The following is a 25,335-nucleotide window of genomic DNA, read 5'->3' as shown; positions in this document are numbered from 1 at the left end:
TTGAAAGCAGAGAGTCACACCGGACAAGCACTTCTGTCTGCCCTGAACGCACAGGTGGAAAAGTGGCTGACTACGCAGCAACTGGAGATCGGCAAAGTGGTTTGTGACAATGGAACAAATTTGTTGGCGGCATTGAAGTTGGGCAAGTTGACACATGTGCCGTGCATGGCACATGTGTGTAATCTGATCGTACAACGCTTTGTGCATAAGTACACAGGCTTACAGGACGTCCTGAAGCAGGCCAGGAAGGTGTGTGGCCATTTCAGGCGTTCCTACACAGCCACGGCTCACTTTGCAGATATCCAGCGACGAAACAACATGCCAGTGAGGCGCTTGATTTGCAACAGCCCGACACATTGGAATTCAACACTCCTAATGGCTGACCGCCTGCTCCAACAAGAAAAAGCCGTTAATGAATATTTGTATGACCGGGATGCTAGGACAGCCTCTGGGGAGCTGGAAATTTTTTTGCCACGTTACTGGACGCTCATGCGCAATGCTTGTAGGCTCATGGGTCCTTTTGAGGAGGTGACAAACCTAGTCAGTCGCACTGAAGGCACCATCAGCGACATCATACCATTTGTTTTCTTCCTGGAGCGTGCCCTGCGAAGAGTGCTGGATCAGGCCGTAGGTGAGCGTGAAGAGGAAGAGTTGTGGTCACCATCACCACCAGAAACAGCCTTATCAGCATTGCTTGCTGGACCTGCAGCAACGCTGGAAGAGGATTGTGAGGAAGAGGAGTCAGAGGAGGAATGTGGCTTTGAGGAGGAGGAGGAAGACCAATCACAACAGGCATCCCAGGGTGCTCCTTGTCACCTATCTGGTACCCGTGGTGTTGTACGTGGCTGGGGGAAGAACATACCTTCATTGAGATCACTGAGGAGGTGGAACGGGAAATGAGTAGCTCGGCATCCAACCATGTGCAAATGGGGTCTTTCATGCTGTCGTGCCTGTTGAGGGACCCTCGTATAAAAAGGCTGAAGGAGAACGACCTGTACTGGGTGTCCACGCTACTAGACCCCCGGTATAAGCAGAAAGTGGCTGAAATGTTACCAAATTACAACAAGTCGGAAAGGATGCAGCATTTGCAAAATAAATTAAAAAGTATGCTTTACACAGCGTATAAGGGTGATGTCACAGCACAACGGGACTCTAACAGGGGAAGAGGTGAAAGTAATCCTCCTCCTCCCATGACCACGCCGGCAAGGACAGGACACTTTACAGACGTGTTGTTGATGGAGGACATGCGGAGCTTTTTAAGTCCTACGCATCGCCACAGCCCTTCGGGATCCACCCTCAGAGAACGTCTCGACCGACAGGTAGCAGACTACCTCGCCTTAACTGCAGATATCAACACTCTGAGGAGCGATGAACCCCTTGACTACTGGGTGTGCAGGCTTGACCTGTGGCCTGAGCTATTCCAATTTGTGATAGAACTTCTGGCCTGCCCCTCTTCAAGTGTCCTGTCAGAAAGGACCTTCAGTGCAGCAGGAGGTATTGTCACTGAGAAGAGAAGTCGCCTAGGTCAAAAAAGTCTAGATTACCTCACCTTTATTAAGATGAATGAGGGATGGATCCCGAAGGGACTGACAGTGGGCGATACATTCGACTAAAAATGGCCTGATGAGATGAGCTGCCTTGGGGTAAAAATGGTCCACACGCTGCTGTATTTTAGCTCTGAATGCCAGTTGACTTGCGTGACTTATCCGCCACTTTCGGAAACAAACATCAATTTTTCTGGCCGCTGCAACAACGGCTGCAACAATACCTAATTTTTCAGGCATGTGTACATGCCTAATTTTTCGGGCCTCTGGTACTGCACTGTGGCTTCAAAAACCAAACCAAAAAAAAAGGCACATAACAGGGATTAAACTGATAGGAATAGTACTACTTAACACACCACTCCTATCTGGTGGCACATTAGATTGCACGAGCAGTGCCCCAAATCTGAAGTAGGAGGACCGACCAAGCATCTTTTTCCATCTTCCAGTTCTTAAAATCGATGCCATATACACGTCCCCTGATAGGGTGCCAGCTCGTTATTCTCTTGGGCGCCAGCTCGTTATTCTCTTTTTCACTTCACTAGGGACACTTTACTGCACTATGGGCACTTAGACCCACTCTTTGTCTTGCACAGTGTTATTCCTAGCCAGCATCTGTGATGGGAAATCAGGCAGTCATCTAAACGTTTAGATTGAGCTTTAGCTTAGAACACCCTTGAAGGTGTTTAAGGAGATTAGGGCTAGTTTAGAGGATTCTTCTTAGACCTCTCTGAGTCTTTATAGCCCTTCTACCTATCCAGCATTTCTGGAAACTAGCTAAGAGAAAGGGTGGCGGTGTGTCTGTGATACATTTAACTTTATATCACCTTATTGACACTTTATCACTCCGGTCTCCATACTCTCTGCCTATACCCATTTATTTAGAGGGAATTTCCTTGCCCCTGGCAATATTATATAATAGGTAATAGTATTACCATTATTACACAATTAGCCACTATAGGGGAATGAGTATAGTATCCCTTTGTTATTAAGTGTTCTTGCATAGTAAGACCACTTACTGTTATCTCACATATATATTATTATTCTTATTATAGCCAAATTTACCACCCTAACTCCTCCCACAGTTTTTACACTACATAGACAGTAATATACCGAAACGTGCGGATTGTTCCCGATTGGTGTGCTATTACTGTGGTGGAATCTCGGTAAAAATAAATTTAGTAGGCCGAGATTACCACGTGGCATGTGTACGTGCATATGCTGACGTATCGATCAGTTGGTTGCACGAGGCAAGATACGATCAGTAGTGTACGGAGCATGTGCAAGAATACAGGATGTAGTATTCCCCTCCTCCATTGTGCTGGACAGGCCATGCGGTCAAGCAGGAAGTTAATTCTTATTTGTATTGATTGGTCAAGAGAATGTGCGGGTGGAGCTTAATATGGGAGGAGTTATGTGCCTATATAAGGAGCCTGCACTATTGTCCGGGGCTCAGAACTTGCTGTATTTTGGTGACATTAGTCCCTCTGAGTCCCGATCGGTGATCCAATAAAGAATCTCTTCCTTCCTGAAGAAACCTGTGTCCATCTCTCTGTGCTTGGCTTCCGTCAGTTTCTCCGGTATCATTACTTTGTGGAACGTTTCGCCGAATGGTTCATGAAGTATCGTCGTTCTTGTGGTGAAATGTAGATCTGGGTCTTGTGATTCTCACAATATAAAGCTCTTCGCTGTAGGATTTATAGTTTTTAAAATACGACCGTTTGAAGATGGCAACCGCCAAAATACTCTGACCTGTGCCAGGCTGCAGCAGCAAGTGATGTCATAGACATATAAATGTATGTTTTAATGTAACTGTGCAACAACGTTGCAATTAAATGTGCTATATAAATAATAACAGTTACTCCGCCCACTCCAGTTGTAGAATACTGGTGGAGGCAAGAACACTTCACACAATTTCCCCAGAAATTGTAGCTTTTCTAGTTTATAAATGATACAATAAAGACTTTTGTCCATTACTCCATTTACTTTAACAAAGGGTACTAACCACGGTATTAGGAAGCATTACTTTGCTTTCCATTTCTCCCTCTATTATACACCTATGCTCACTAGGATTTGTAGGTATCACTTTATTATAGTTGTCTAACCTATGCCAGTTTTCGATCTCCTTCTTGGGAGATTTTTTCTTTTTTCAGTTTATTAGCATACCTGGGTACAAGCCCTCGGTGGGGCTGGCACCACCACCTGACCACATTTCCTCATTTCTTCCACTCATACCGCTTTTTCCATCTTTGAAGGGGTTTGGCGAAACAAGGAAATAGTCCTCTACTCGTAACAGGGATTAAACTGATAAGAATAGTACTACTTAACACACCTTATAATAACGCAGAGAGAGGCAACGCAGAGAGAGGAGTCTAAAGAAGAGGAGTCAGAGGAGGAAGGTGGCTTTGAGGAGGTGGAAGACCAAACACAGCAGGCGTCCCAGGGAGCTTGTTGTCACCTTTCGGGGACCCTTGGTGTTGTACGTGGCTGGGTGGAGGAAGAGACCTTCAATGACATCAGTGAGGACAAGGAACGGGACATGGCTAGCTTGGTATCCAACCTTGTGCAAATGGGGAGTTTGCGGTTGTGCAAATGGACTGTTTGCGGTTGTTTGCGGTGCGTTAAACGGGGAGTTTGGTCTGTCACTGTGAAGAGGGCGTAACCCTTACACTACCTGATCGATACAACATCATACAGTAGGTCCCCCCCTCATTATTTTTATGGCCCCCACCCACCGCTCACGGGTGGGGGTGGGCGGGAGGACAGTAGGTCCCCCATTGTGATTTATGGCCCCCACCCACCGTGCAGGGGTGGGGGTTGGGGGGGAGGACAGTAGGTGTCCCCCCCTTATCCTTATTTACTGAATATTCCCCTGTATAACAATGTTTGGCATTTAGTGAATATTTCCTATTCTGCTCTGTGTCAGTGTGTATCAGGGTCTCTGAGGACAGGTGTCAATCCATATCTGCCAAGTGACCCTATGTAGGGGGAACAGTCCCTCTTCTGCTCTGTGTCAGTGTGTATCAGGGTCTCTGAGGACAGGTGTCAATACATATCTGCCAAGTGACCCTATGTAGGGGGAACAGTCCCTATTCTGCTCTGTGTCAGTGTGTATCAGGGTCCCTGAGGACAGGTGTCAATCCATATCTGCCAAGTGACCCTATGTAGGGGGAACAGTCCCTATTCTGCTCTGTGTCAGTGTTTATCAGGGTCTCTGAGGACAGGTGTCAATACATATCTTCCAAGTGACCCTATGTAAGGGGAACAATCCCTATTCTGCTCTGTGTCAGTGTGCATCAGGGTCTCTGAGGACAGGTGTCAATCCATATGTCAAGGTGTCAATATGTCATATGTCAGGTGTCAATCCATATCTATTGTTATTTAGGAATGTTAGGTGATTTATGCCCTTTATGGATTAACACCAGACTCTGCATCAACTGTGTAATTTTCCATGGGAGTTTTGCCATGGATCACCCTCCGGCATGCCACAGTCCAGGTGTTAGTCCCCTTGAAACAACTTTTCCATCACTATTGTGGCCAGAAAGAGTCCCTGTGGGTTTTAAAATTCGCCTGCCCATTGAAGTCTATGGCGGTTCGCCCGGTTCGCCGGTTCGCGAACATTTGCGGAAGTTCCGAAAATGTTATGTTCGCGACATCACTACTGCTCAGTCTTCCAAGTTTAAAAAAGTAAGTACTACTTATCTCGGAGGTAAAAACACCAATACCGCAGAACATATTTCTTGAAAACATTAATGTACCCTTCCTGGATAAATAATTTTAATAATATTACCATGCTGTTCAAATGTTTAATATATTCATTGATTCAGTCATTCCATTTTGCTAGCTCAGGGTCATAAATTACTGTATATTGTAACACCCTCAGGGCTCTGCTCCCTAGTAAGGCTCTCACTAAAACCGACTAATGTATCTAATATCACCTTTGTCAGATTACTCCACTTGTTTAACTAAACTTAACTTAACTAAAAATATTTATAGAATCTGATAAGACAACCTCTTTAGGCAGAGAATTCCACATCTTTATTGTTCTTACTTTAAAGAACCCTTTACTATACTGTTAGCTAAAAATAAATTTATAAAGCCTTTCAACTGGATTATTTCCTGCAATACAAGGTTTATTGTTATATATATTCTATCCTTATATGTATCTCTGTCTCTCTCTCTATTTTTCAAACAAGGTGTGCAACTTAAATTAATCGTGTATAGGCCAGGATGTATAATTTACCTTCTTCTTTTTTTTTTTTGATGAGCTTTATCAACATTACTATTAAAATATATTTATTTGCAATAAACATGTTTTTATTGTTAAACGTAATTTAAAATTGTATGATATTAATATTTGGCTGTTGTGTTTGTTTTGTGAATTCTAAAATAGTATAGCTCACATTGTCAGCATTTTGTAGCTGGCCAAGATATAATACAGGAGCCAAGAGTGTGCACCTTTTCATATCTGTCTGTTACCTTGTTCATGTTAAAGGACTCTTGAGATTCAAAATAGGCCACTGTAAAAGGTAACTAGGCCAAAAACAAGCTTAACACTTGAATTATACATGGCAAGGAATGTCTTATTTATAAATAAATTACAAATTATAACTTCCCTTGGCAATATCCCAAAACATTTTTATATATCATCTGTAAACTAAATGAACTAGGGATTTACAGGTAATCATTTATGCAAATTGAAACATGATAAATTCATGTTCCAAATTTTGACATGTACTTTGAAGTCTCAGTTTTCTTTGTCTACAGATCAACTAATTCCTTAATGCCCTGTTATTAAAAAAAAACCAAAAAAAAAAAATGAAAATATGTATTAAAAAAAAATCTATTTCACTCTGAGCATTTACTTCTGCATCATGACTGAGATAAAGCATTTTGGGCTGTTTCAGAATTTTCAGTTGTTTTACCTAACTATGCACACATGAATCTAATTGTATCAGTCAAATAAAAATGAATCGGCCATTTTGTTATGTGGAACTCAACTCAGTAGCATGCCTTGCAGTTCTTAGTTCCTATTTAAGTTTGTTCCACGTACTTTTAGCTCAGTTATCACGTGTAGCAACCGAGCAGTCTGTCGACTCATTTTTACTGTATTCTAATTGGTTTCCAGTGTAACCAGGAAGCATGCATAACACTAGCCCCTAATTACTTCATTACTAGAATGTATATGCAAATCAGGCAGAAATAAATGTGTGGCACCAGCTGGCCCAAATGTACAATTTAGAATTCTTTTTCTGTTCTTTGTTCTATGATGCTCTGTAAATGAGCTGTAGAACTCCACTCTACACACAATTCAATTTTACAGGCCTATTATCTGAGATGTAATGTTGAGGTTAAATATATCAGGGCAGCCATTATGTGAAAATAATTAACATTAATGAATAATGCACTAATTCTACTGATGAGAGATGGTTATATGTGTAATGAAGTGTTGGGCACCACTGACAAATGAAATTACACATATTTAAACACTGTTTTATGATATTACTTTGCTGTTATAATTTCCTTTACCTACAATGAGCCACTTTGATTATCGCCATTATCCTGACAGCTCTAGAGGATGAAATAATGCAAGTTAATGTGACAGCGATTAGTCAGTGAGAAAATCTATCATACGTCCAAGAACCGAGTGAAGTAAAAAAGATCTTTGGTACTTTCCTGTTTCAGACACGAGAGGAATGATACTATCAACATCACTTGAATATTAAATGGATGGAATTATCTTGTCTTGCCCGGTCGGACCCTCTGAAGAACTACATATTTGTACCTTGAAAGGAAAGGTCAGCCCTTTTTTTTATTTATTCATAGCAATTTGTTGATAGATTTGGTATATTAATAGCAGAGACAATGAAGCAGAAATAGGATGGAACATAATTAAACAAGAACGGTGCATTTTTTCCCCCCAGATTTTTCTGTCAAGTTTCCATTAATATTTGTATTGCTCAGAGATGTAACATATGTTGAAGGGTTTTATACAGAGCTAGGTAATGGATTTTGTTGAGGCCTATTATTTTGTGCAAATTGGAGTGTTTTTAAAATATAAATATGTTAAATTGAATTGCGGTCGGTGTTCCTTTCTCATTATTCTTAAAACTGCTAAATCATTTTAGGTGTATTTGGCACAGTTGAGTTTTCTAAATATTAAAGGAACACTCCAATTGAAATATATGTATATATTTAGCAATTTAGTAGATATGCCTCCAATTAAAACATGCATACATTTACGTATAAATTTTTCTTAGAGGGTATATCTAAAACAGCTTGCAAAATATGTGGGTCTCTTGTCTGAAGTCTTTGCAACCCTCACCTTCTTCCCCAGTCCAGTCTTTCTGTGGCTGTCCAATCACAGTCTTCCCACTGCAGCTCAATGAGAAGTCTTTGCAAGGCATTTGCTCTGAACAATTGCTGCCTCTTGAGTTTGAGCTCCACTGAGCTAATCAACCAGGAAGTAGCAAGACTGGTTGTCTGATTGACAGCCAGAGGGGTGTAACAAGTGTAATTTATAAAAGTGCCAATTTCTATTGAAATCTGCACATTTTGTAACATAAAAAAGGTCACCTTTCTTACGTATAAAGCACTTCAACAAACTAAAGTCCCTTAGGTGGGTGGAGTGTCTACTGAAAACTGTACATCTTGTAAAAAGTTAAAGTGCTTTAGGTGTGTGGAGTGTCCCTTTAAGTAAACATCTAAAAATGTAGAATATCCTGTGGACGTGAAAATCACATCATATTGAGCATATTAGAATCATTCATGAGTGATCTTTTACTAAGTTACTATGTTACTCTGCAGCCTTCACCAATTTATTACAAAGCAATTGTAAAATAATACTGTGAAGTAAGATTAACCCCCTAAGGATGGAGGATGTTCTATGCCGTCCTCTTTGGGGCGGTTCTAAACGCCGTCCTTACTACTTACCGGATCTCTGCCAATACCATGCCGGCGGTCGTGATCATGGGGTCTGTCTGGGAGCTCAGGCAGACCCCCTCTGCCCTATCTGCCCCCCCTCCCCCCCACCTCCCTGGCCATGTGATCGCAGGGTCCTCGCGATCACATGGCTGAAATAGCCAAATTATCAGGCAGTCCCCCTCATGACTGAAAAAAAGTTTTTCAAAGTTAGTAAAAGTTATTAAACACTTTTTAAATTAAATGAAAAAGTACTTTGATCATATATATAAAAATTCAAACAACTAGATTGAACGATAATTTTGACCAGTGTTTGTGACTAAGTGGCTACTAGAAAGGACTGGACATACCTCATTTGCAATACCTTGGGTTGTCTATTTTTGCAAATGATATGCCATCACGGGGGTAATTCTCATTCCTGGGCTACCATACGGTCTCAAAGGCAACATAACCAATCTGGCAAATTTAAATGTGAAAAAAGGAAATTCAAGCCTTATATTTGACTCAGTAACTTTTGAAAACATCATAAAACTTGTACATGAGGGGTGCTGTTATAATCTGGAGACTTCGCTGAATACAAATATTAGTGTTTCAAAATAGTAAAACGTATCACAGTTTGTGTGTGAAATATGCAAAAAACAGCGATATCATCGTTAGATTATATATTATAATAAATACATTTTTTAAAAATTATATACCGGTTTTAATTTGTTCTAACTTTATTTTGCTATTAATATACATATACATTAAATTCAAAATACATTTCGAATGACGTTATAAATAAATATATATATATATTTATATATCCTGATGAAAGCTCCCAAGCAGAGCTGAAACGTTGATGTGGTTTTCCTCTGAATAAAGAAGATTATACTTTGAAAAAGCCCAGGAGTGCCGGTATTTTTTCGCTATATATATATATATATATATATATATATATATATGTAGACAAAATCCAAAATGCTTGCACTCCTGGTGATAGTGACGCTATTGCCCGGTGCTGATCCAGCAAAGTGATGTAGATATTCCAGTAAACGGACAGCACTCCAGGGTCTTTCAAGTGAAGTAAAATATAACTATTAATTCATATTAAGAAATAAAAATAAACATCAACGATTTGGCTCACATCTAGAGCCTTCTTCAGGATACAAACATAACATTTACAAACATAACAGTGCTTATATATGTACATAGAAATTATGTGCTTACCATACACATGTGAGTCAGGGGTAGTGCCCACCAAAAATCCACGAGATTAGGACCGATCCTCCCGACCTGCTGAAAACCTGGCTGGTTTCCCATGCTGTGCGTTCCAGCCATTGCCTAGCGACGGTGGAACGCAAACAACATGGGAAACCAGCCAGGTTTTCGGCAGGTCGGGCGGATCAGTCCTAATCTCGTCAAACTAAAAGAAATTGGTCTAGATGAATATTCTTGTTCTTGGGTAGAACATTGGCTTAAGGATAGAGTACAACGAGTTGCCATTAATGGTAAATTCTCAAGCTGGACAAAAGTGGTAAGTGGTGTCCCTCAGGGTTCTGTTTTGGGAACGCTTCTATTTAACATATTTATAAATGATCTTGAAATGGGCATTGAAAGCCATGTATCAGTGTTTGCAGATGACACAAAACTTTGTAAAGTGATAAAATGTGAGCAGGATATTGCCTTGCTGCAGAGGGATTTGGATAGATTGGGGACTGGGCACTAAAATGGCAGATGAAATTTAACGTAGAGAAATGCAAAGTTATGCACTTCGGGGTTAAGAATGCACAAGCAATTTACCCCCTAAATGGTAGTGAACTAGGGATAACCACACACAAGAAGGATTTGGGAATTGTTATAGACAACAAATTAGGCTGCAATATGCAATGTCAACCTGCCGTTGCTGAGGCCAGTAAGGTTTTGTCATGTATAAATAGGGGCATAAATTCTCGAGATGAAAATATAATTTTGCCTCTTGATAATTCGCTGGTAAGACCACACCTTGAATATGCTGTGCAATTTTGGGAACCTGTTCTAAAGAAAGATATCATGGCACTAGAAAAAGTGCAGAGATGAGCTACAAAATTGATAAAAGGAATGGAGCATTTTAGTTATGAAGAAAGGTTAAAAAATGTAAATCTCTTTAGTTTGGAAAAACGGCGCCTGAGAGGGGGTATGATAACATTATACAAATATATTCGGGGCCAGTATAAACCATTATCTGGAAATGTATTCATAAACAGGGCTATACATAGGACACGAGGTCACACATTTAGGCTTGAAGAAAGGAGATTTCATCTAAGGCAAAGAAAAGTTTTTTTACAGTAAGAGCAATAAGGATATGGAATGGTTTTGTCAGAGTCTATACAGATGTTTAAACTGCAATTGGATAATAAATACTTGCAAAAACATAACATACAGGTATATAATTTCTAATTAGTGGGGTAATAGCTGCTTGATCCAAGGAGACATCTGACTGCTATTTTGAGGTCAAGAAGGATTTTTTTCCTAGTTTGTTGCAAAATTGGAAGCACTTCAGACTGGGTTTTTTGCCTTATTTTGAATCAACAGCAAAAACATATGTGAGGAAGGCTGAACTTGATGGACGCAAGTCTCTTTTCAGCTATGTAACTATGTCAGTAAAAATGCAGTTTTTTGCATATTTCACACAAACTGTACTTTCACTGACGATATAATTGTTGTGATACGTTTTACTATTTTAAAACACTAATATTTGTATTCAGGGAAGTCTCCTGAGTATAACAGTACCCCCCATGTACAGGTTTTATGGTGGTTTCAAAAGTTACTGAGTCAAATATTAGGCTTGAATTTCCTTTTTTTCACATTGAAATTTGCCAGATTGGTTATGTTGCTTTTGAGACTGTATGGTAGCCCAGGAATGACAATTATCTCCATGATGGCATATCATTTGCAAAAGAAGACAACCCAAGGTATTGCAAATGAGATATGTCCAGTCTTTTTTAGTAGCCACTTAGTCACAAACACTGGCCAAAACTAGAGTTCAATTTAGTTTTTTGCATTTTTCACACACAACAAATATGAACGCAAAATTTGTCCAGTGTTTGTGACTAAGTTTGTGACCTCCTTTGTAGCACATGTTTGCTACCGTTTTTCTTTGAAATAAGACATTTTCCGAAATTAAGCCCTAGTGCGTCTTTCAGGGGAAAAATCAAGATAAGACCCGGTCTTATTTTCGGGGAAAGACAGTATGCAGTTCAATAAATGGTAATAATAATAATAATAATACAGAATTGCTACTTATGACATTTAGGATAAACGTTTTAATTGGGGTTTGTGATAAGTCTAGCCTAAACCAAAATATAGTTCTTCTGAAGGTATCCCCAAATGTAACTAACCATAAATGTCAATCGAATCCCTACTCTCAAGAATTTAGTCATTTAAAATTCCACTTTAAACCAAAATGTAAGCCTAGTCCTAAATTTCCTAAATAACTATGCTCTACTACACTTCCTAACCATCAATGCAACCTCGGCTCTATGTGCCTTGAAGGACATTTTCAAGCAGACCTAACATACTTGAACACAGTTACTCCTGTCTTGATGGTGTAATAGTTAGATAAAACAATAAAGTTTGTTGGATCAGTTCCCAATAACATATAAATGGGCAGATTTAAACATCTAACTAAACCTAAATTTTTTTTTAGAAAATGTTTGCTTTTTATTAAATATAAAAAGGAAATCTGGATTAAATAAATTAGAGTTTAATGGAACCTGGCACTACACTGCATGACTCTAAGATTTTTCAACATCTAATGTAGACATTAATTAAGACATTAATCAATTACGATATAAAGAATGCTATATTTATATGAAAACATGTAGAAATAAATCTAATTACAGACTTACAGTTAATGTAAATATTCATTGTTAATGATGGAACAAATATAATGCAAAGTAGGTCATCTGAAATCTCAGTATTTTGGCGTATAAGTGACTTGTATGTTCAAAGTGTACAGATGGTGTTTGCTAAACGTAGGCTGCCAGTATGTTAGAACTCATGTATCATCAGCAAAAAAAATCACTGCAGAACGACTAAAGAACCAGATTGTCTAGGGCTGCATGATGCTGTATGATTATAATACAGTCTTTTATATGCAAATGTGGCTATGACTGGCATTAGAATATATTGTAATGACATTGACAATATCAAACTTAACATATTGAGTTCTGGTTATAAGACATACAAAGTTGTTTACTGAACTGTGTCCTGGCACAAATGTATGTGAGAAGTCCCATTTAGTCCAAAGCTGGGATAGAGAAAGAGCCTTTTTGTAGAAATATTTATATTTGGCTAATGTGGACTAAACTTTGCATTCTCTGGTCAATTTCCAATAATATGGCCCATATTAGAAAGTAGACAAGAGGATCCACAATCCCAATAGCACCAAACAGGATAATATAAAACATTCAATTTGTTAATCCAAATAATTATTTTTTATTATAAAAAATAGTTCAAATTAGCAGCCATAGTAAGCACCAAAAGTCAGGGCCTGGTGCTGACAATAATAATGGATTTAATTACAGAATCTTATGGACATCAAAAACCAGGGCCGTCTTTAATAATGATTGGACCCTAGACAAGTTAGTTTGGGCCCTCATGAACCCAGCCACCCCCTACTCCATGGCATGCAATCACGTCCTCCATCACAGCAGAGTAGCAGAACCTAATTAGAAAGGGCCCTGGTGCAATAATCGTTTTGGGCCCCCCTTGTTGCAAAGGTGGCCAAAAGGTAGATCCTTATCTGTCATGCAACTCCAACAATACTTTGACAGCTGGGGCTCTTCCATTTTACCATGCTTGCAGGGTCGTATGTAGCACTGAGCAGTGTTTGTGTTTGAATGTAAGCATGTTTTTGTATGGAGTATGTTTGTGTGAATGTAGGGATGGGTTTGTATGTAATGTTGACATTTCAATGCAGGAGTGTGTTTATATGTAGTGTTGTAGTTTGAATACAGGGATTTATTTGTGTGTAGTGTTGGCATTTGAATGCTGAGATGTATACACATATACACATACTCTACCACACACCGTGATACACACACACAGAAACACACATGAACACTGTATTACACATACATACACACACACACACACGGACACACACACACAGAAACACATGCAGATACACATATATACACACTGACACTCATGCAGATACAAACATACTGATGCACATACAGACAAACAGATCCACACACTGACACACACGCAGATTCACAGATCCACAGATCCACACACTGACACACATGCAGATTTACAAACACAGTGACTGCATATAGATACACACACTGACAACATACAGATACACAAAATGACAACATACATGTACACACACATACAGACACACTGATAAACATACTGTCTTAAAGGGCTATTTGCTGAGCTGATGTTCAGCACTGCATGTAGTTCATCAAAAAGTCTTGGGCTGCTAAAAATGGCCCCAACTGACGGAGGGAAGTTCCAGGTATCTATTGATACCTGGGTTTTCTTGGTGTCCTGCTCACATTGCATTGCTGTCTATGGGGATTTAAATCCCATTGAAAGAACTGCATGCCGATTCCACCTTGAGCTCTGCATCGAGCTCATGTATCTATTGATACCTGGGTTTCCTGGTGTGAGAAAGGACTTGACCTTGTTCACACCGCATTGTAACAATCCCCTTTTAAAATACCTGATTGCAGCACTCATTTTGAGCTCTGCAAACAAAACATAGATCCATCTAGGGAAACTAATTCTGGCCCCAGCTGATAGAGGGGACCTCTATCTTTTGATACCTGCTACCAGCATGGATTTAACCCCTGCTGGTACTTTTACTGCATGACGGTCTATGCTGTCACTAATTTTAAAGCCCTGCATGACGGCATAAACCGTCATGAGGTCTTTAAGTGGTTAAATCAGTGCTCCTATTCTGTGGGCATGGCCCTGGAGCTTCAGCCCCATTACCCCTTATTAGCCCCATGCATGCAGTTGCTGAATTATGTTATACATTGTTAATAACTAAAATAAAGATCCATTTGCTCTATTTAAGGCAGCTTTTTATTCAGGCTTGTTACTAGTAGGAGGAACAATTTAAATATGAAGAATTGGATGTCACTTTATATACAACACTTTACAAAAAACAGCATAATTAATAAAACGAATAACTGACTTCTTTGTTACTTCTCTAATAACAGTGAAGCTACCTCAATTGTATTTTGCTGTTAAATGGACTGACATACAGAGAATTAAAGTAAACAATGCAAATGTACTAATAATAGAGATTTCACTCTAAATGGGCAAAATGTGTATTCTGGGAGAATCTTTGAAATTAAGTCAACGGGTCAATGAAAACACTGCTTGCCATTGGCGTTATATAAATGAGAAATTGAAACAAATAAGTATTTAAATTACATGTATAATTGCAATGTCCATAATGTTATTCCGTGTCTCAAAGTTTCTTTCTGACATGATTGACACAATGTTAAATAACATCTGTATTCTGTAGTTCTTTCATTTTGCTTGTTAAAAATACAATTTAGTTCAATTATCTGACAATGAAGTCCCTCAGTAATAAATCTAACATTCCAAAAAATCATTTCCTGCAAATTAGTCCAATAAAATCAATGCCTGCATTCCCCAACAGTACAGACAAATAAATTACATACTATTGATACGCTCAGTGGGCTCAGTTATTATTTAAAAAAAACAAGCTAGGAGCAATATGCAATGGTATGTTTATATAGTCTACTATTGTTGTTATAAGAAGAAACTATTTATGAGCAAATGTATTTTGTTATTTACTATAGTAATTGTAGCATGTTAAGAAACTAAAGAATTCAACAAATACTGCAGGCAAGTTAGATGGGTATACTATAAAAAAACATAAAAAAATATATTCTGCAACTAACAAAATGTAAAGAGTGTAATAAATGGTGCCAGAATTTGTGTAATTGGGGAGTGGAACCTAACTCCATGAAGACTGGTCGCAGTTCCATAAGCATAGGTACAAAGATTGCTGTCATTTGCGCAAAAACCCCAAAACACAAGTCATTTTGCTTATTTTCACTGCACAACTTTCCATACCGACAAGAGATGAGATGGGAAATGCCACAATTCTGCGGTAGCCCCAATATTCCACAACTACATGGACAGGGCCTTGCTACCATTGCAATACTTGCCCAACTTGGACACAATCTCCAATGCAAATGAATCCTATCCACACCCAGTCCAGACCTCAGTACGTACCAAACAGGATCTCCAACAGTTCCTAGCAGGCATGAAAGCCCATATGGCTGCAGAGTTCCCAAAACATTTTAGCCTTATTCAAGACAGCCTAGTTATCTCCCAGCATGAGTGTCCGCAGGAATTTTTTCCAGGGGGTGAGTGGAGGGGGGGGGGGGGCATAAATGTAATGACATCCATGCTTGGTCCCTTTTTGACAGTATCATGAAAGGGAAGTGGCATAGTCATTACCACATAAAGCCAGGGTGAATAGCGTTTTCACAACTATGGTGTCAGGAATACACGTTTGAATTCCTGACACTATAGTGTTCCTTTAAGCAAATTAAGGGAACATTCTGGTCACCATAATAACTTCATCTAAATAAAATAAAAATAAATAAAAATGTTATGATGCCAGGAAGCCCCTAGGTGCTCTCTTTCCTCTAAGGGGTTAAACCGCTCTCAAATGGTTTAACCTAAAAGGCTTCCTCCAGCTCCAGATATCCAGGTCGCTCAGTGGTATTCGGCTTCTGAAACAGAGTGTCAAGAAGTGTAGATTGACGTCAGGCTACAGATTGGCTAGAGTGGTCAGTTGACACTCTAAGCCAATCAGCGACACCCCTACCCAGCGGCACTCTGTGCTTCCTGACACTCAGTAAATAAAAATAAACACATTAACACTGATGTTTTTTTTTTACCTGGGAAGATGAGAAGGTCCAGTGTTTCCCTGCCAGGCCCAGGTACCAAATTATGTGCTGTCCAGAATAAACTGGAGGGTTCACTTCACTTGTCCTTCCTGCTCCAATCTCCTTTTCTTCTCCTTCATTTGACACAGTCTTCTTTTTCTTCTGACACTGTCTTCTCTCCTCCTTGGCTCCTTCTGCTCCTTTACCTATCTGCTACTTTCTGCTTATTTTGCTCCCCCTTCTGCTCCTTTCTCTTTCTGATCCCTTTCCGCTTCTTGCAGACTCTTTCTGCTCCTTCTCCTACTTTACCTTTGTGCTCATTGCTGTCCCTTTCTGCTCCTTGCTACCCTCTTCTGTTCCTTCTCCTACTTTACCTTTGTGCTCCTTCTGATTCTCATTGCTCCTTTACCTTTGTGCTCCTTCTATTCTTTTCTGCTCTTTGCAGACCCTTCATGCTCCTTGCAGACCCTTCCTGCTAATTTCTGCTCCTTCTTCTACTTTATGTTTGTGCTCCTTCTGCCCCTTCCAGCTCATTGCTGACCCTTTCTGCTCCTTGATGTCCCTTCCTGCTCATTTCTGTTCCTTCTCCTACTTCACCTTTGTGCTCTTTCTGTACCTTCCTGCTCCTTGCTGTCCTTTTCAGCTCCTTGCTGACCATTTCTGCTCCTTCTACTTTACCCTTGTGCTGCTTTACCCTCCAGCTCATTGCTGATCATTCCTGCTCCTTACTGACCCTTCCTTCTCCTTGCTGACCCTTTGTGCTCCTTGCAGACCCTTCCTGCTCCTTGCTGACCCTTCCTGCTCATTTGTGTTCCATTGTGCTCCTTCTACTACTTTACCTGTTGTGCTCCTTGCTGTCCCTTCCAACTCCTTGCTGCCCCTTTCTGCATCTTAATGTCCCTTCCTGCTCATTTCTATTTCTTCTCCTTTCTGCTCCTTCTCCTACTTTACCTTCCTGCTCCTTGCTGACCCTTCCTGTAGGCTGTCTCCCTTATCCCTTACTTACCTGATCTATAGGCTGTCTACCTCCTATCACTCACTTACCTGATCTGTAGGTGGATCCCCCCAACTTTGAATTACCTAATCTGTAGGTGGATCCCCCATCTCTCACTTCTCTGATCTATAGGCTGCCCCCATCCCTTGCTTCCCTTATCTATAGGCTGCCCCCCATCCTTCACTTCCTTGATCTATAGGCTTCCCCCCAATGCCTCACTTCCCTGACCTATAGGCTGCTGCCCCGCCCATGCCTCACATTCCCTGATCTATAGGCTGCTGCCTCCCCTATGCCTCACTTCCCTGATCTATAGGCTGCTGCCCCATGCCTTACTTTCCTGATCTATAGGCTGTCCCCCGTGCCTCACTTCCCTGATCTATAGGCTGCTGCCCCCTCATGCCTCCCTTCCCTGATCTATAGGCTGCTGCTCCCTCCATGCCTCATTTCCCTGATCTATAGGCTGCTTCCCCCCTATGCCTCACTTCCCTGATCTATAGGCTGCCCCATGCCTCACTTCCCTGATCTATAGGCTGCCCCCAAGCCTCACTCCCCTGATCTATAGGCTGCCCACCCTATGCCTCACATCACTGATCTATAGGCTGCTGCTCCCCCCTATGCCTCACTTCCCTGATCTATAGGCTGCTGCCCCCCCATGCCTCACTTCCCTGATGTATAGGCTGCCCCCAAGCCTCACTTCCCTGATCTATAGGCTGCCCCCCTATGCCTCACTTCCCTGATTTATAGGTTGCCCCCCCCATGCCTCACTTCACTGATCTATAGGCTGCTGCTCCCCCATGCCTAACTTCCCTGATCTATAGGCTGTTGCCCCCCTATGAAATAGAAGACCCTACAAAATAGAAGACTTTGATGTGAAACTGGAATTGTCAGAGATTTGTTTAGACTTAATTCAGAGTTTGCAGCGACCCACCTTGATATCCCCTCTGTGGCCCACAGCTGTACCTAAATAACAAAGAATGCCTAGGCGCCACACACCAGTTGCCTCGAAGCCATGTATCCAATCCAGCTCCTCATTCACCACTCAATCATTTGGATGGCACATTACCATAGTCAAACTCACCGCAGACAGGTACAGAATTTAAAAAATGTTCATGCTACACCAGCACACTCACCTACTGGTATTCATCATTTGTACACACTCTCCTAACCAAATGCTGTAAGCCTCAAATTGTCTTCAGGCTCAACCCTTTTTATTTATTTATGTTTTATGTACATAAGTTGTTACCTTAAAATTTTGCTTCATTTACAAATCCACCTTCCTATGGTTCTCTATAATGAAAAGGCCTGCATCTAACTTCAGCTCTACTGCTGACTCTTACACCATAGACAGCAAAGTGAATGCAGACTCGTACCCCTACCATGCAGGGCCGGATTAACATAGGGGCTGATGGAGCTGCAGCTCCAGGCCCAGGCCCATGGAATAGGCCCATTGATTAAAAAAAAAAAACACTACTCTTAGGGTTGCCAGGTATTTCTCATGTATTTTTATGGTTGACAGGTATTTCTCAGAAGTATTTCTCAGGTATTTGAGGCTGCCTAGCCAGTGCCGGTATTGCAGTATAACCGGCAATACATATGTCTGTCTCAGTATAAACCGACATTATTCTGCAATACCAGCGGTGGCCAGTAGGGGTCGCTGTTTGCGTGGAGAGAGGCAGGGATAAGAAGTTATAGCATCTCCCTCCCTGCCTCTCTCTAAACACTAATCCGCGGTGGAGCAGCTCTGCACAGATAGTCCAGACAGCAGCTCCGAGCCTGCGAGACATGGGGACGGTGAGAGACTTGGGGATGCTGAGACATTGGGAAACTGGGAGACATAGGGACACTGGGGAACCTGAAACACTAGGGACACAGTGGCCTCATGTCTCCCAGTGGCCCCTAATCTCAGTGTCCCCATGTCTCCCAGTGTCCCTGGTGTCTATATGTCCCTGGTGTCTCTCAGTGTCCCTAGTGTCTGTGTCCCTAGTCTCCCAGAGTCCCGTAGTCTCCCAGAGTACCCATGTCTCTCCCACTGTCTGTGTCCCCATGTCTCAACAGTGTCCCCTAGTGTCCTAGTGACATCGGAACACTGGGAGACATGGGTACACAGACTCTAAGGGACACTGGGAGACATGGGGATACAAACACTAGGGGACACTGGGCGACATATGGATACTGAGCCACTAGGGGACGCTGAGAGACATGGGGACACTGGGTAACTTTGAGACCTGGGAGACATGGGGCACTCCCAGTGTCCCCATGTCTCCCAGTCAGTGTCCCTAGTATCTCAGTATCCCCATGTCTCCCAGTGTCCCTGGTGTCTCTCAATGTCCATGGTGTGCCAGTGTCCCTAGTGTCTCAGTGTTTCCTAGTCTCCCAAAGCCCCCTAGTCTCCCAGTGTCCCCTAGTATAAAATAAAAAATCTCAGGCACTAACTGTGATAGATTAAAGCAGGTTTATTGGACACCGAAACGTTTCGACCTGTACCCAGGTCTTTATCAAGTCTCCAGTGTCCCCTATGTATCACAGTGTCCCCATGTATCACAGTGTCTCAGTGCCCAATGTCTCCCAGTGTCCCTGGTGTCTCTCAGTGTCTATAGTGTCTGTGTCCTTAGTGTCTCAGTGTCCCCTAGTCTTTCAGAATCCCCTAGTCTCCCAGTGTACCCATGTCTAACAGTGCCCCTAAGTGTCTCAGTGTCCCCTAGTATAAAATAAAAAAATCTCAGGCACTCACTGTGATAGATTTAAGCAGGTTTATTGGACACCGTAACATTTTGACCTGTACCCAGGTCTTTATCAGGTCTCCAGTGTCCCCAGGGCTGCCATCAGAAATTTTGGGGCCCCTGACAAAGCACAAGGTCTGGGCCCCCCTCCCGCCCCCTCACTCCCGGGCCCGCCCACACCCTACCTAGTCCGCTGACAATGATGCAGGACTGAATGTGGTGTGTATTGTGGAAGTGAATTAGAATGTGTGTAATGGATGTAGTGTTTGTGTGTATTAGATACTGTTTGTGCAGTGAATGCAGAGTGTATGTTTGTGTAGCGGATGCAGTGTGTATAGTGAACGCAGAGTGTGTTTGAGTAGTGGATGTAGTGTGTGTACAGTGATGTAGTGTGTGTTTGTGTAGTGGATGTAGTGTTTGTATGTACTAGATTAAATGGAGTGGATGCAGTGTCTGTAGAGGATGTAGTGTGTGTATTAGACGCAGTGTCTGTGTATAGTGAATGCAGAGTGTTTCAATTTGTGGTGGATGTAGTGTGTGTACTGTGAATACAGGATGTTTGTGTAGTGGATGCTGTGTGTACACAATCCAGAGTGTGTGCATAGTTTAGTGAATGCAGAGTGTGTGTTAGTGTGTAATGAATGCAGAGTGTGTTTTAGTGTGTAGTGAATGCAGAGTGTCAGTGTAATGAATGTAGTGTGTGTGTTAGTGCAGTGAATGCAGAGTGTGTGTAAATGTGTAGTGAATGCAGAGTGTGTGTAAATGTGTAGTGAATGCAGAGTGTGTGTTAATGTGTAGTGAATGCAGAGGGTGTGTTAGTGTGTAGCGGATGCAGAGTGTGTGTTAGTGTGTAGCGGATGCAGAGTGCTAATGTGTAGTGAATGCAGAGAGTGTTTGAGTAGTGGATGTAGTGTGTGTACAGTGATGTAGTGTGTGTTTGTGTAGTGGATGTAGTGTTTGTATGTACTAGATGAAATGTGTTTAGTGGATGCAGTGTCTGTAGTGGATGTAGTGTGTGTATTAGACACAGTGTCTGTGTATAGTGAATGCAGAGTGTTTCAATTTGTGGTGGATGCAGTGTGCGTGTGTGTGTTGTGTCAGTGTATGCAGTGTGTGTGTGTGTGTGTGTGTGTGTTGTCAGTGTATGCAGTGTGTGTGTTGCGTCAGTGTATGCAGTGTGTGTGTTGCGTCAGTGTATGCAGTGTCTGTGTGTGTGTGTTGTGTCAGTGTATGCAGTGTGTGTGTGTTGTGTCAGTGTATGCAGTGTGTGTGTGTTGTGTCAGTGTATGCAGTTTGTGTGTGTGTGTGTGTGTGTTGTGTCAGTGTATGCAGTGTGTGTGTGTGTTGTGTCAGTGTATGCAGTGTGTGTGTGTGTGTTGTGTCAGTGTATGCAGTGTGTGTGTGTGTGTGTTGTGTCAGTGTATGCAGTGTGTGTTGTGTCAGTGTATGCAGTGTGTGTGTGTTTGTGTGTTGTGTCAGTGTATGCAGTGTGTGTGTGTTGTCAGTGTATGCAGTGTGTGTGTGTTGTGTCAGTGTATGAAGTGTGTGTGTGTTGTGTCAGTGTATGCAGCGTGTGTGTGTGTGTGTGTGTTGTGTCAGTGTATGCAGTGTGTGTGTGTGTTGTGTCAGTGTATGCAGTGTGTGTGTGTGTGTGTTGTGTCAGTGTATGCAGTGTGTGTTGTGTCAGTGTATGCAGTGTGTGTGTGTTTGTGTGTTGTGTCAGTGTATGCAGTGTGTGTGTGTTGTCAGTGTATGCAGTGTGTGTGTGTGTTGTGTCGGTGTATGAAGTGTGTGTGTGTTGTGTCAGTGTATGCAGCGTGTGTGTGTGTGTGTGTGTGTGTTGTGTCAGTGTATACAGTGTGTGTGTGTGTGTTGTGTCAGTGTATGCAGTGTGTGTGTTGTGTCAGTGTATGCAGTGTGTGTGTGTGTTGCGTCAGTGTATGCAGTGTGTGTGTGTGTGTGTGTTGTGTCAGTGTATGCAGTGTGTGTGTTGTGTCAGTGTAGGCAGTGTGTGTGTGTGTGTGTGTTTGTGTGTTGTGTCAGTGTATGCAGTGTGTGTGTGTTGTCAGTGTATGCAGTGTGTGTGTGTGTGTTGTGTCAGTGTATGCAGTGTGTGTGTGTGTTGTGTCAGTGTATGCAGTGTGTGTGTGTGTTGTGTCAGTGTATGCAGTGTGTGTGTTGTGTCAGTGTATGCAGTGTGTGTGTGTGTTGTGTCAGTGTATGCAGTGTGTGTGTGTGTGTTGTGTCAGTGTATGCAGTGTGTGTGTTGTGTCAGTGTATGCAGTGTGTGTGTGGTGTCAGTGTATACAGTGTGTGTGTGTGTTGTGTCAGTGTATGCAGTGTGTGTGTGTGTTGTGTCAGTGTATGCAGTGTGTGTGTGTGTTGTGTCAGTGTATGCAGTGTGTGTGTGTGTTGTGTCAGTGTATGCAGTGTGTGTGTGTTGTGTCAGTGTATGCAGTGTGTGTGTGTGTGTTGTGTCAGTGTATGCAGTGTGTGTGTGTGTGTGTTGTGTCAGTGTATGCAGTGTGTGTGTGTGTGTTGTGTCAGTGTATGCAGTATGTGTGTGTTGTGTCAGTGTATGCAGTGTGTGTGTGTGTGTTGTGTCAGTGTATGCAGTGTGTGTGTGTTGTGTCAGTGTATGCAGTGTGTTTGTGTGTGTTGTGTCAGTGTATGCAGTGTGTGTGTGTTGTCAGTGTATGCAGTGTGTGTGTGTGTGTGTTGTGTCAGTGTATGCAGTGTGTGTGTGTGTTGTGTCAGTGTATGCAGTGTGTGTGTGTGTGTTGTGTCAGTGTATGCAGTGTGTGTGTTTTGTGTCAGTGTATGCAGTGTGTGTGTGTTGTGTCTGTGTATGCAGTGTGTGTGTGTTGTGTCAGTGTATGCAGTGTGTGTGTGTGTGTTGTGTCAGTGTATGCAGTGTGTGTGTGTGTGTGTGTTGTGTCAGTGTATGCAGTGTGTGTGTGTGTTGTGTCAGTGTATGCAGTGTGTGTGTGTGTGTTGTCTCAGTGTATGCAGTGTGTGTGTGTGTTGTGTCAGTGTATGCAGTGTGTGTGTGTGTTGTGTCAGTGTATGCCGTGTGTGTGTGTGTTGTGTCAGTGTATGCAGTGTGTGTGTGTTGTCAGTGTATGCAGTGTGTGTGTGTGTGTTGTGTCAGTGTATGCAGTGTGTGTTGTCAGTGTATGCAGTGTGTGTGTGTAGTGTTTGTATGTACTAGATGAAATGTGTTTAGTGGATGCAGTGTCTGTAGTGGATGTAGTGTGTGTATTAGACACAGTGTCTGTGTATAGTGAATGCAGAGTGTTTCAATTTGTGGTGGATGCAGTGTGCGTGTGTGTGTTGTGTCAGTGTATGCAGTGTGTGTGTGTGTGTGTGTGTTGTCAGTGTATGCAGTGTGTGTGTTGCGTCAGTGTATGCAGTGTGTGTGTTGCGTCAGTGTATGCAGTGTCTGTGTGTGTGTGTTGTGTCAGTGTATGCAGTGTGTGTGTGTTGTGTCAGTGTATGCAGTGTGTGTGTGTTGTGTCAGTGTATGCAGTTTGTGTGTGTGTGTGTGTGTGTTGTGTCAGTGTATGCAGTGTGTGTGTGTGTTGTGTCAGTGTATGCAGTGTGTGTGTGTGTGTTGTGTCAGTGTATGCAGTGTGTGTGTGTGTGTGTGTTGTGTCAGTGTATGCAGTGTGTGTTGTGTCAGTGTATGCAGTGTGTGTGTGTTTGTGTGTTGTGTCAGTGTATGCAGTGTGTGTGTGTTGTCAGTGTATGCAGTGTGTGTGTGTTGTGTCAGTGTATGAAGTGTGTGTGTGTTGTGTCAGTGTATGCAGCGTGTGTGTGTGTGTGTGTGTGTGTTGTGTCAGTGTATGCAGTGTGTGTGTGTGTGTTGTGTCAGTGTATGCAGTGTGTGTGTTGTGTCAGTGTATGCAGTGTGTGTGTGTGTTGCGTCAGTGTATGCAGTGTGTGTGTGTGTGTTGTGTCAGTGTATGCAGTGTGTGTGTTGTGTCAGTGTAGGCAGTGTGTGTGTGTGTGTGTGTTTGTGTGTTGTGTCAGTGTATGCAGTGTGTGTGTGTTGTCAGTGTATGCAGTGTGTGTGTGTGTGTTGTGTCAGTGTATGCAGTGTGTGTGTGTGTTGTGTCAGTGTATGCAGTGTGTGTGTGTGTTGTGTCAGTGTATGCAGTGTGTGTGTTGTGTCAGTGTATGCAGTGTGTGTGTGTGTTGTGTCAGTGTATGCAGTGTGTGTGTGTGTGTTGTGTCAGTGTATGCAGTGTGTGTGTTTTGTGTCAGTGTATGCAGTGTGTGTGTGTTGTGTCTGTGTATGCAGTGTGTGTGTGTTGTGTCAGTGTATGCAGTGTGTGTGTGTGTGTTGTGTCAGTGTATGCAGTGTGTGTGTGTGTGTGTGTTGTGTCAGTGTATGCAGTGTGTGTGTGTGTTGTGTCAGTGTATGCAGTGTGTGTGTGTGTGTTGTCTCAGTGTATGCAGTGTGTGTGTGTGTTGTGTCAGTGTATGCAGTGTGTGTGTGTGTTGTGTCAGTGTATGCCGTGTGTGTGTGTGTTGTGTCAGTGTATGCAGTGTGTGTGTGTTGTCAGTGTATGCAGTGTGTGTGTGTGTGTTGTGTCAGTGTATGCAGTGTGTGTTGTCAGTGTATGCAGTGTGTGTGTGTAGTGTTTGTATGTACTAGATGAAATGTGTTTAGTGGATGCAGTGTCTGTAGTGGATGTAGTGTGTGTATTAGACACAGTGTCTGTGTATAGTGAATGCAGAGTGTTTCAATTTGTGGTGGATGCAGTGTGCGTGTGTGTGTTGTGTCAGTGTATGCAGTGTGTGTGTGTGTGTGTGTGTTGTCAGTGTATGCAGTGTGTGTGTTGCGTCAGTGTATGCAGTGTGTGTGTTGCGTCAGTGTATGCAGTGTCTGTGTGTGTGTGTTGTGTCAGTGTATGCAGTGTGTGTGTGTTGTGTCAGTGTATGCAGTGTGTGTGTGTTGTGTCAGTGTATGCAGTTTGTGTGTGTGTGTGTGTGTGTTGTGTCAGTGTATGCAGTGTGTGTGTGTGTTGTGTCAGTGTATGCAGTGTGTGTGTGTGTGTTGTGTCAGTGTATGCAGTGTGTGTGTGTGTGTGTGTTGTGTCAGTGTATGCAGTGTGTGTTGTGTCAGTGTATGCAGTGTGTGTGTGTTTGTGTGTTGTGTCAGTGTATGCAGTGTGTGTGTGTTGTCAGTGTATGCAGTGTGTGTGTGTTGTGTCAGTGTATGAAGTGTGTGTGTGTTGTGTCAG

General features: G+C 42.2%; 1 long non-coding RNA gene across 1 annotated transcript in view; it reads left to right on the top strand.

The window, feature by feature from the left end:
- Positions 1-25,335, top strand: part of LOC134595100 (uncharacterized) — an 80,289-nt gene that overhangs the window by 8,687 nt on the left and 46,267 nt on the right. Inside the window, exon 2 of the long non-coding RNA XR_010090327.1 lies at positions 7,227-7,339. This is a non-coding gene — a long non-coding RNA (uncharacterized LOC134595100). The remainder of the gene's footprint in view (positions 1-7,226; positions 7,340-25,335) is intronic.

The sequence above is a fragment of the Pelobates fuscus genome, chromosome 1 (genome assembly GCF_036172605.1).
Source record: "Pelobates fuscus isolate aPelFus1 chromosome 1, aPelFus1.pri, whole genome shotgun sequence".
Taxonomy (NCBI): domain Eukaryota; kingdom Metazoa; phylum Chordata; class Amphibia; order Anura; family Pelobatidae; genus Pelobates; species Pelobates fuscus.
This window is presented reverse-complemented; position numbering and strand designations above follow the sequence as displayed.